The 12,066-nt window shown below is 32.6% G+C and overlaps 1 protein-coding gene and 1 long non-coding RNA gene across 2 annotated transcripts in view; one reads left to right on the forward strand and one right to left on the reverse strand.

The window, feature by feature from the left end:
- The window catches only part of LOC126737478 (uncharacterized), a 39,619-nt gene that overhangs the window by 325 nt on the left and 27,228 nt on the right, over nt 1-12,066 (forward strand). The gene's annotated exons all lie outside the window — the stretch shown is intronic.
- LOC126737487 (uncharacterized) lies at nt 843-3,401 on the reverse strand. Its single transcript, XR_007661034.1, has 2 exons — nt 3,301-3,401; nt 843-3,029 (listed from the first exon to the last, which is right to left on the reverse strand). It is a non-coding gene; the product is annotated as an uncharacterized LOC126737487 (long non-coding RNA).

Below are 12,066 nucleotides of genomic sequence, written 5' to 3' on the forward strand. Positions count from 1 at the left end.
ACTTATTCAATAACAATCCTTAATGAAGAAATAATAAAGATCGAAATATTGGAATTTTACCCATTCTGATTCATATTAAAAGGAATTTAAGAAAATCAAAAAATAAACCTTGGACCCTGTAAAGTTAAGAAAAAACGAGAGAAAGGTATTGGCTCCCTGGAAAAACTTCTCACAGTGCCCTTGTATTTCTTAGGCAGCGGCCATCTTGGATCACGTAGGCGTACTTAATTTCAACAGCAGTATCACGTGACCGTTTCTTACTAATAAAATAATCAATCACGTGATGTATGTGTATTTATTATACAGTGTAAAGTCACTTTACTTGCTACAAGGTTTATTTAAAAAATTTATTTGCTTTACAAGTTATACGGGGTGTCCCGAAATTATATCGCAATATTTTACCAGCCGCATCTTTGTCTAAAAATAAGACAAAAACTTCATATACAGGAATCTTGAAAAGTGAATCGTTTTCATGTTATAGGGTGTTTTATAATTGTTTTATATTATGTTGCTTCTTTTTAATTTTACTATCCAAATAATTAAAAAGTAACTAGAAAAAAAGCTATCTTTGCTGACCACTAATTTTAAACGACCCTATATCCCTTTAAGTTGCAGAAGTCTGAGAAACATTTTAATTGAAAATTTCTTAATGATTTGTGATGAAAGGTCATCTAATGACAAAATTTTATTTCTTTTATATTTTTTTCTTTTCATATTATTTTTTTTGAGGTGGGAAATTATTATCCCAAAAAAATTTTAGTCGAATGACTATCTCTATGAATTTGCTGGGAAAATAATTTCCCACGTGCATAAAATTTTTAGAAAACAATGCCTAATCTACTAAAAAATGATTTTTATTCGAATAAGTAATCAAAAAATTATCAAGTACGTACAAGCAAATACTAAACTAAAACTTCCATTGCTATATATTTGAAAAATTTTATAAAACTTATGGATTTCAAATAAGGAACCGAACTCAAAATATAAGACGTATGAAAAGGGGTAAAACAATTTTTACATAATCCGACATTACAAGTTGAGCAAATTATATTGCTCCGTTTCTCCTTGGCTTCTGTACTACAGCGGGCGCACCTTCTGTAAGTTTTGATCGTTGAGGGCATATGATCGCCTACATTTGTGAGTCTGACAGTATTTTGTACGGTCTTCGTACCATCAGGGTTGTTTCTTTTTTTTTGGTGCAAAAATTGTTTATGAGTTGGTTTACAAGCAAGGACCTAAATTTCAAGTGACTTATGGGTTTTTTCTTTTGCATTTTTGCTGACAACCTATAAAGTATGTAGGAATTCACAGTACATGCTTCTAGTAAGTATAAAAATATTTTGATCCACCATCGTCTAGATTTATGATTCATATTATAAAATGACATGTATTGGTCAAAATAGTCTACTCCGCCCATATATTTATTATAATAAGAAATCATTGTTGGACAATTCACATCAATTTTTTCGCCTTTTTGGTTACGTCGCAAAACTGTGGTTTTTTCACTAGGATCATGAATTGTGGATGCAACACATACAGATTTTGTGCCGCGATCCTTCCATTTTACTATTCCGATGTTGCCAGATTGTGCGAAATGAAACTCTGATTTTTGTAACTCTTTATCAGGTTTTAAAATATCTTTAGGGTAATATTTTCTATCTACTCGTAAGGTGACGCACGCAGATAAATCTTTACTAAGGAGAACATCAAGAAGAGTAATACTACATAAATAGTTGTCAAACAAGAAACAGTAATATTTTCCAGCATAAGGTTCCGATAGCCACAACACCCCTTTTCTCCCAGGCTTTGTGCTACTGTACCATCTTCATTTTTTCCGGTGTAGATATCAAAATTTAACAGATACCCACTTTCAGAGCAGCAACAAGTCCAAACTTTAAAGCCCCTTTTGGTGGGCTTCATTGGCATATACTGTTTCATACTAGACCTTCCTTTGTACCCTATCATAGACTCATCGATAGAAATATTGCGTGAAGAATTAAAGCATTTCGGAAACGTAGTTTTAAGATGGTCAATCATAGGACGTAGTTTGTAGAGTTTATTAAACTGATCTGTTCCTTTGGCAGGCATTTTTGTATTGTCATTGAGATGTAGGTGTCTCAAAATAAATAAAAACCTTTTCAAGGTCATAACTCTTGCGATTCGATCTACATGAAAGTTTTCATCTTTTGACCAGTATAATTTTATACTGGGTAGGGGGTGTATTCCCATAGATACCAAAATTCCTAGAAAAGCTTTCAACTCCGCTAGTGTAATTTTTGTAAACTCGTCATTCTTGCGCAATTGTTGAGCGTATAGATTACTTTCATCCACTATTTTTGTGAGAAAGGTATCAGGAAGAAATTTCAAAAAGATTGAAAGTGGACTGTCAATGTCATAGCCGTTTAGTCCTACATTTTCGGTAAATTGAACTTTACTATACATCTCTGGAATTTCGGTATTTTTGGTCCATTCAAATTTCTTTTCAGGTTTGTCCTTGGTTTTAAAACTTTATCTAATTTCTTGCTCAATAACTTTGGTAACTTCTTCTTCTGATTCGCTGCTCTCAGACTCCAAAATTTCTGTAAAAAGTTTTTTGTACTTGGATGGGTCTATCAGCTCGTAATCTGGGTCTGCAACGGAGTCATCCGAATCTTCTAAAAAATTATCTTCAGTAAATATTTTCTTTCTTTGGAGACGTTTTGGTCGTGAAAAACTGGAATTTTCCGAAGATGTAGATGGCATATCTAGTATTTTCGAAGAAGGCACAGTAAAATCTGAGCTGCTATGCTTAGAATCATTAGGAAGTTGCTGGTCTGATTCTAATATAGAGTTCCTAAAGGATACTTTAAAGTTTTTGGTCACTGACAATGGCCATATTGTCTTCTGCATCTGAATCACCTTCACATTCTGAGTCAACAGCCATAGTTTCGGTGATATCTTCTTGATAAAGAAGCTCTTCTAACTGTTTATCGGACAAGTATTTGGGCAGCCACATCATGTATGGGACACCAATCACCAACTAGCGATTGCTAAAAAGACAAAATTCAACGTATTATACGTATTTTCTGCCTGGCTAATTGACAGGCACTAATAATAATATTTTTTCTTCATAGATTAGATATTGGTAAGTATGAGAAACAGTTATTATTTGTTTTTAACAAAGATCAATAAGAAAAAAAACATAAATTCTAACCTCATTTTTTTTTTAATTTTTATCTTCAGTATGACTAAATTTAAAAACCATTTAACACGAATTCACTATAATTTAAGGCTAATAAGTACCTATAATACTATACTTACATTTTTTAATAATATTTCACCTTCTTTTTCACAAAAAAAATCAACAAAAGGATTCAAAACATATGCAACAAGTATTTTATGCTTTTTGTGCTATATGGGGAACCACTGGCATAATAATTTCCCACCAAATGATCGTCTGTCAAGAGGAAACTTTGTCCACTGACGTACAGATGGCAGCACATACACTATAATGTACTGTAATACTTTCGGAAGATATTTTCCCAGTAAAACATTAGGCGCCTATATTAGGCACGATGGGAAAACAATATCCCAGTAGAACTTAAAGGGATATACATTTTACCATAAAATTGATTTAATATTTATAAAATCAGTAACAATGACAGTAGTATACGATAAAAATTTCGAAAAATAACGACCAGGCGTTTCAAAAATATTAACAAAAAACCATCTTCAATAGGAATTATAAAACACTCTGTAACATAAAAATAATTCACTTTTTAAGATTCCTGTATATGAAGTTTTTGTCTTATTTTTGGGCAAAGATGCAGCTGGTAAAATATTGCGATGTTATTTCGGGACACACTGTATATTCTAACTGATACGATAAGAGTCATGATGAAAGATAATGATAAATTATTACGTAAATGCAAGCAGATCAAAAACTTAACTATCTGGAATAATTACAAAGAAATGCGCAATTCGGTCAACTTTACAATTGATAGGGAATAAAAATCTTTTTTCACCATGCTAGAAGCGAAAACTGTTAGGCCCTTTGGTAAAAAATATTAACAAGATAAATAAAAAACAAATTCAATTCTACCTGAAGAGTTTAATAATGCAGAGCTAATAAATAGACATTTTTATTAAATCTGTACTTAATTTTCAAGCAAAACCAACCAAACTCTTACATTTTTAGAATTCAAACACAATAAAGTTAAATTTACTTTGTGAATTTACCTATTGAATGATATTATGGAAATTCTGTTTTCTTTACAAAGTTTTATAGTTTTTATACTTGTTTTATCAATTTTACAAACAGGTAATTAAATTACTTATAATAATTTATGACAATTTAATTGTAATATTTCATTTTTTTGCGATTCCAGCACATTTTTTTTGAATCACCCACGTTTTGACCTTTATCATCATCTTCATCATCAAAACCTCTTTATAAACTTTGAAACTTAATTTCAACAGCAGTATCACGTGACCGTTTCTTACTAATAAAACAATCAATCACGTGACGTATGTGTATTTATTATACAGTGTAAAGTCCATTTGCTTGCTACAAGGTTTATTTAAAAAATATTTGCTTTCCAAGGTATATATTCTAACTGATACGATAAAAGTCATGATGAAAGATAACGATAAATTATTACGTTAATGCAAGCAGATCAAAAACTTTTAATTGAAAACTTTAGATTTAATTAATGTAAAGCTTATAAATAAACATTTTATTGAATCTGTACTAAATCTTTAAGCAGACCAAGAACTCTTACATTTTTATAATTCAAACACAAAGTTAAATTATAAGACTCTCATCTTTTTTTGACTCCTTACTTTGGTTATACTTTTTTTGTTTTAAAATGAAATTCTTCAAATTGGGATTGGGTGGTGTCAATAAATCAACACTTAAGTCTGTATGCCTTCATAATTACCGTGTGTCACTCACTGTAAAATTTTTGTATTCTCAACTCTGTTTTTCCCTTAGGCTAGAAGTAAGCCATTATTATTCATGTACCAAATAATCCAGATAATAGAAACTCACTAAGCCCTGTAAGTATTCTTCTTACACTTCCTTAGGTAGGTACTGGAAAAGGTTATTGACGTTCAGATACAAGACATGTTAAAAAATACTCTTTACTACCAGTCCATCAATCTGATTTTAGGCCAGATCACAGCTTTGCTACCGGATTAATAAAAATGGCCGATGATACAGTTTCTGCCACCGATCAAATCAGTTTTGGCGCTTTTAGATTACTCCAAAGTTTTCGATACTTTGATTTATGAGTTGTTCTTATCATTTTTAAAGTTCTTGGGGCTCTTTGAAGACGTATACAGCTTAATTTTCAATATATTATGTGGTAGAATGCAAGCTGTGTCTTACGGTGGGAAAACATCAAGCTTCTTACCTGTTCAGTTAGGCGTTGCTTAGGGCTCAATTTTGGAACCTTTGCTCTATTCCCTCTATGTGTCCCAGTTCCTACTGCTTTCTTATCCAGCTTTCATCACTATTATTACGACGATACGCAATCGTATATTGTTTTTGACCCAGATGAATTGGAACAAGCTGTAGTCGCTTTAATTATGATCTGGAAAATGTCCACGAAATATCGAAAATACATTGCATAAAACTGAATGCATCAAAATTAGGAATAATAGTATTTGGTCCAAGAAATCGTAGGGACGAATTTGAGTAATCGTACAAAAACAAAATATTATTAAACTCTGAAATGATACCCTTTGTCAAAATTAGAAACTTAGGATTAGTGATATAGTGCTGGTGTACTACCTAAAATGGAGACTAAAAAAATTAAAATTCCTAACATCACCGGGAAATGGTAGAAATAGAAATTACAAATACTAAGATCAAACATGTAGGAGCTAGATTTTCTCAAGGGCGGAGCGGTGAGGGTGAAGAGGGGTGGAAAACGGTTTTTTGACTTACGGCGTAAATACTTGTCGTATCAAAAAAAGTTAAATGGAAAAGTTGAGGATAATTAAAAAATACACAATTTTTATTTGAAACATTTTTTGACATATCCTAAAAATTTAGAAGAAAAGTGAAAAAAAAAACAATTTTTTCGTTTTTTATTTTTAACTCCACCAAAAAAAATCCAAACTTTATGAAAATTGGCTTAATTGTAGCTGTTTGTATGTTTTTAGTTAATTAGTTTTTGAGAAATTAACCATTCTTAAAAAAAATACGTTTTTTCAAGCGAGAACCCTTTTTTTGATGCCTTAGACACTTCATCCGGCGCTTATTTTTTTTGTGGACTTCTACATTTATATAAAATAATAAAATTATACCCCTTCAAGCAAAGAAAATCGTTTAAATTTGAAAAAACTGAAAAATACTGATTTTTCAATGTTGATTTTTTCAGCATATATACTGAAAAGAGTTATTTTTGATTGAAATACCTGTTATAAATTTATAGAAAATATAAAAAATAGTGGTATTTGTAAACTTATAATATTATTAAATAAATTCATTGGTTTAAAATAAGAAATAAAGTATTAATTTATTTAAAAAAATCGATGAGAATTATAATATAGTGATTTGCTTTATTTGAAATTTCATGAAATTTTTTGAACGATCTTTAAATTTACGCGCCATTTCAAACGCGTACATACTAGAAACTATCTGTAAAGTGGCGGATAAATTCAATAAAAATGAAATGGACCTGTTTCTGAAAAAAATACTCGAACCCGTCGATTTTATTATTGCGTTTAGGGTTTTCTACGTGGAAATTAAATATATAGGATATCTCAAAAAAAGATGTGATGTCATCAATATGTTTTTTAAATAGAAACCACAATTTTTTAATGCAGAATCGGAAAGAACGCATTTTTTTACAAACGATATTGTACAAATGAATAATAGTTACATAAACAATTTTGAACGAAAAATTATGATAAAATGTAAAATTAGAGAAACATATATCTAAATTAAATGTTGGTATTTTCGTTTTTTAGTTGTTGTTAGTGTCCAAAAGTGAATGTATTTTGGTGCAACTATTTGAAGTATTTTTACATTTGCAAGTGGTGTTTATTCTTTTTGAGAAGTGAAAGCAGTGTGATCCTGCGTTTTATTAGTAACTCCTCCTTATTACCTACTGAGATTATATGAAATATGAGAAAATTAACCGAAGGTGAATGAATCGATAGGAATAGTCCACCCTTATAAAATATTCTTAATGTCTAAACGACATTTTTTAGTATTTTTACATTTTTAGGTAGCTTTAAGTATCCATGCATAATTATATAAAATTGATTATGTTAGTCGATCAAGGTGTTTGCGATGGATTTTGAGGTCACGTTTGTTGGCAAATAATTGAAATTATGATTACGTTGCTCATCTTGATTTTTATAATTACCACGAATTGTTATTTTAAGATTGATATAAATATTTGTTAATTTTTATGAATAAACCAGTATTGAGTTCTACACCCAGTAGTTTTTCATTGCTCAACCTACTACGGCCAAGCCACCTTGTCTTAAACCTATAGTGAGGCTACTATAGGGTAGTAGGAAAAAAAAAGTTTAGGGAAAAGCCCTAGATCTTTTCACGGTCCTTCGAGCCGTCAAGTCAAGAGTAACCGCCAAAAAGGGCCGTCTCCATCTTTAAAACAAAGCAGTCAAAGCAGTCGAGCCATTCAAAGCAGTCAAGTCAGTCAAGCCAATCAAGCCACGCAAAGCAGTCAAGCAAGAAAAGCAAATCAAGCCAAAACAGCCGCGTCCATAATCGAGAAAGCAATGGAAGAAACAAATAAAATTGTCCTCCGCCAGCAGGAGCTAGTGGGAGAATTAGGGCAACTTCTAGTCAATGTAAAGAAAGATTCACATGCAAGAAAGACACCAACATATATTACTCAGCGAAACCAACAGGGAGACGGAATATGGGAAGCCATAGTAGAAAACGACGAGAAGCTGAAAAGAATAGGAGAGGCCAGCCATACTTATTTTACGAAAAAATATTTTAACCAAATGAATGGACTTTATGAAAACTTTAAAACCTATATGAAGACGTGCAAAAAAGCAGAAAAGGAGAAGAAGACAGAAGAAGCCGAAACAGTGCTGAAAAGAAAAGAAGTAGTGACCCAAGAATTTGAATTCCTGATTGAAGAAATTTAAAATGAACTCGATATGAATTTTTAAAAGAAGACATCAGAAATCTATGGGGGCCCATTCAGCAATTTCACAATGAGATCCTCTGCAAAGGCACCACCAGCAAAGAATACTTAGCAGTCCACCGCCTAATCAAAAGGTCTTACGATGAGATTATGAAGCTGCGAAAGAAAAAATCAAGGAGGGGAAGGATGTATTAAATAACACACCCATTCCAACAATGAACATTCCGACATTTAGCGGATTGTACGAAGAGTGGCCCACGTTCAACGATCTCTTTACAAGAGTTATCCATCAAAACAATAAGTTATCAAATGCACAGAAGCTCGAGCACCTCAAGTCCCTTCTTCACGGAGAAGCACAAATCACCATAAGACATTTACTCGCAACAGATGGAAACTACGATGCCGCATGGCATCTATTGAAACAGCGATATCAAAACAAACGACTCATTGTGTCAAAGTTGGTGGACAAGATCTTCGAGTTCCCGATAATTATGTAGGAGTCAGTACATAAACTTAAACAATTATATTATGACACCACCGAATGCTTGGAACGCATTAAAAATCTATTCAGGAAAAAACGACAAATCCCAAAGCAATCTAGTATGCCAAATATGCAATCGAGGACACTCTATTTGGCACTGCAATCTATCCCTGTGCCAATCACCAACGGGTCGAATGAAGATGATAAAATACCATCAACTATGTGCCAGATGTTTAAGCCATAATTCGAGAGATAGATGCACCATGATAAGTATGTGCAGAGTTTGCAATGGGTACCACCATACTTTACTACATCAAGACCGGCAAGCCTCGTCGAACGCTGGAACAATGAACCAGAAACTTTTCCAGATACTTTTCGAACAAGAATCGATATTTAATATCCTGTCACCAGCCCATGTTTACAATAGCCTTCAAAAAGCCACACATTTGTTCACACATTTTGCCATTGAAGATATTTTCAATTTCAACCTCATGAAAGTATATCCAACAGCTCTTCATGTTGAAAACCATTCCTACTAGTCTCTGGAAATACCTAATGACATTCTGGCAGTCGACTACAATAATCAACAGTACTTCGAGCTGTCACACGATGAATTAACAGCATGCATACGCCGAAACAACAAATACCTGTGTTCACCGACAACGATTAGAAATATAGACGCCAGTCCAAATTGCGTCATTGACGAAAAATATCAACGACATCAAGGGAAGCCATGCAACATAAAAACACACAAACTGCACCATATAGAAACAGCTTTTCACGCCAAATACATGGATGTTTATTTCGCCAAATCCAATAAACATCGCCATTACCTGCAATGGCATAAGGGAAGAAATATTAGTAAATACCACCGGCATAATTCAACTAACCGAAGCATGCATCTTAAAAACCAAACAAAACAATATAATCGCAAAACGCTTCGATACCGTTCCTGTTGTGTCAAGCTATACAAAAACATCAACATTTGTTAATATCACCGACTTACACCAAGCAAAAACCAGTCCAGAAACAACAAAACAACAAAACAAAAAACAGCTCCAGTCAGCAGTTTTTCGAGGGAACCCGTATTCAACGTAGCAGATGACCTTACTAACCTTTCATTGGACGAGCAGCGACTAGGTCAGCAGTTGGAAGGTGAAATATGGAAGAAAGTCACACTTCACTTCTACACTGTAAGTGGCTTCACCATATTGATCATTATCTCGATATGTTGCATATCCTTATCGGTTATGAAGAGGCAGTCATAGAATAATATTGAGGGGGTATACAAGGCAGTACAAGCGACGTCGATCTACACATGACCCCAACGAGACGACGATGGTGGAACTCCGCCCCTTAAACATTCCTCCAGCAGAAAGCAGAGAGAGCGGGGAATATGTAGTTATGTTTCTTATCGTGCGAGTTACCTCTATGGAAAGCCCTTAGCTCAGCATATCATATTGCATGTTTATATATTCTTTGTTTACCCATTGTTTAGTCAGTCAGTTGAATACGTTAGAAGTAGTTTAAGCTCTAATGTAATATTATTTGTAAAATAAATTTTTTTAAAAAGGAAAATCTTCGAGCTAGTGAGTTAATTGGCGCAGTCGGGTCGGATTTCTGGAAATCAATCGAATCGCCGATCGATTTTTTTCGTTTTAACGAATTAACCGGAAAGAACATTGTTGTGAAGTTGACTTTTTTGTAAAACGCAGAGTGGATTTTTTCGAAAATCAAAAGATCCCAATCTATCGTAGAACTGTGTATTACATATTGTTCGACTAAACATCGGGGGATAGGACGTACATTGCCTGTCTTCGCAAGGATAAGGAATTGGAAGGGACTACATTGCCTAACCAGAGCCTCACCCTTAGAGTTATGCCGAAGATTGGACTTCTACTAATGTAAGTGCTATTGATTGAATTTTTTAATGCATTGATATTTAAATATTTGCATTTTCTTTATGTCTGACGTCGAAGACATAATTGATGTTTTTAACAAATTAAGAATAAAACCCTCAGCTGACTCTGTTTCCCAAATTACGGAAGCATCTAATTTAGAATCTAATTTAGAATCAAGTAGTAGTAATTCTAATAATAATTTTAATTCTATAATTACAAATAATTTAGAAATGGCACAATTTAAACCAGAATACTTAAATTGCATTCCCGTTTTTGACGGAAATCCAAATGATTTAAATCGTTATTTAACAACATGCCAATCACTTATTGATAGTTTTTATGATAGAATAAATACTGCTAATTTTCAAAATGTATATATTTTAAATTCTTTAATAAGTAAGTTAACAGGGCAAGCTAAGTTAGTCATAAATATCCAAAATGTTAGTACATGGGATGAGTTAAAAGAGACCCTAAGAAGAAATTTTGCGGATCAAAGGGACGAAGTTTGTTTAAACAGGGATTTGGTTATGATGAAACAATTAAATCACGAAAAGCCAAGTCAATATTACGATCGTATTTTACATATTTTGAATTTGTTGTGTTCATATGTAGATTTACATGAAACCACAGATGTTGCAAAAATTTTAAAAAGATCTCTTTATAACGACCTTGCTTTAAAAACTTTCTTATCAGGTTTAAAAGAACCACTAGGTACAACAATTAGATGCATGAGACCTGAAAATCTTATGCAAGCTCTACAGTTTGTCACTCAAGAGCATAATATTCATTACTTGCAAGAAAATAACGCAAAACATTTGTTAAATATGCCAAAAAATCAAAATAACATAAGGCATAACGTACCTAATCAACATTATCAAAATAACACAAATCAAAATAGACAATACCATAATAATTTTTATTCTCAACCATTTAAAGATAATTTTCGACCAACTTTTCCCTCTCAACCAGTGCCTATTAGGCCAAACCCTAATAGACCACCCCAAAAGTTTTTCACAAACTCACAAGTATTTGGCAAAACTAAACCACCAACAAATGTATTTAGGCCAAACCAAATAAAACATTTACCACCAGCAACCCCTATGTCTGGAATAGAATCCTCAAAATTTAAACCATTAACAAATACCCCAAATACATCCAATAATTATAATCCTCCAAAATTTGTTTTTGAAGAATTATATAATACGGAAACTGAAAATAATATTGATAATTCAACACATTCTCAATATTATCCACAACAATATTATTACCCTCAAGAACAGAATTGTACAAATGTACCCTATAATTATTGTGATTACGATAATACCGAAAACTCTTTTGCTCAATATGGTTCTGAACAAAGTAACGAAGGTATAATTGAGAAACCTTATGAAAATGAAAATTTTCAGGAAACTTCTCAAACGAACACCAAAATGTGACACATGAACCTCAATTAATTTCCTTTAATTTCTCAAACTCTAGCGAACTTTCTTATATAGAGTTTCCAGAAACCAAAATAAAAATTTTAATCGATTCAGGTTCAACAAAATCGTTTATTGACCCTGACATTGCA

The sequence above is a fragment of the Anthonomus grandis genome, chromosome 6 (assembly GCF_022605725.1).
Source record: "Anthonomus grandis grandis chromosome 6, icAntGran1.3, whole genome shotgun sequence".
NCBI classification, from domain to species: Eukaryota; Metazoa; Arthropoda; class Insecta; order Coleoptera; family Curculionidae; genus Anthonomus; species Anthonomus grandis.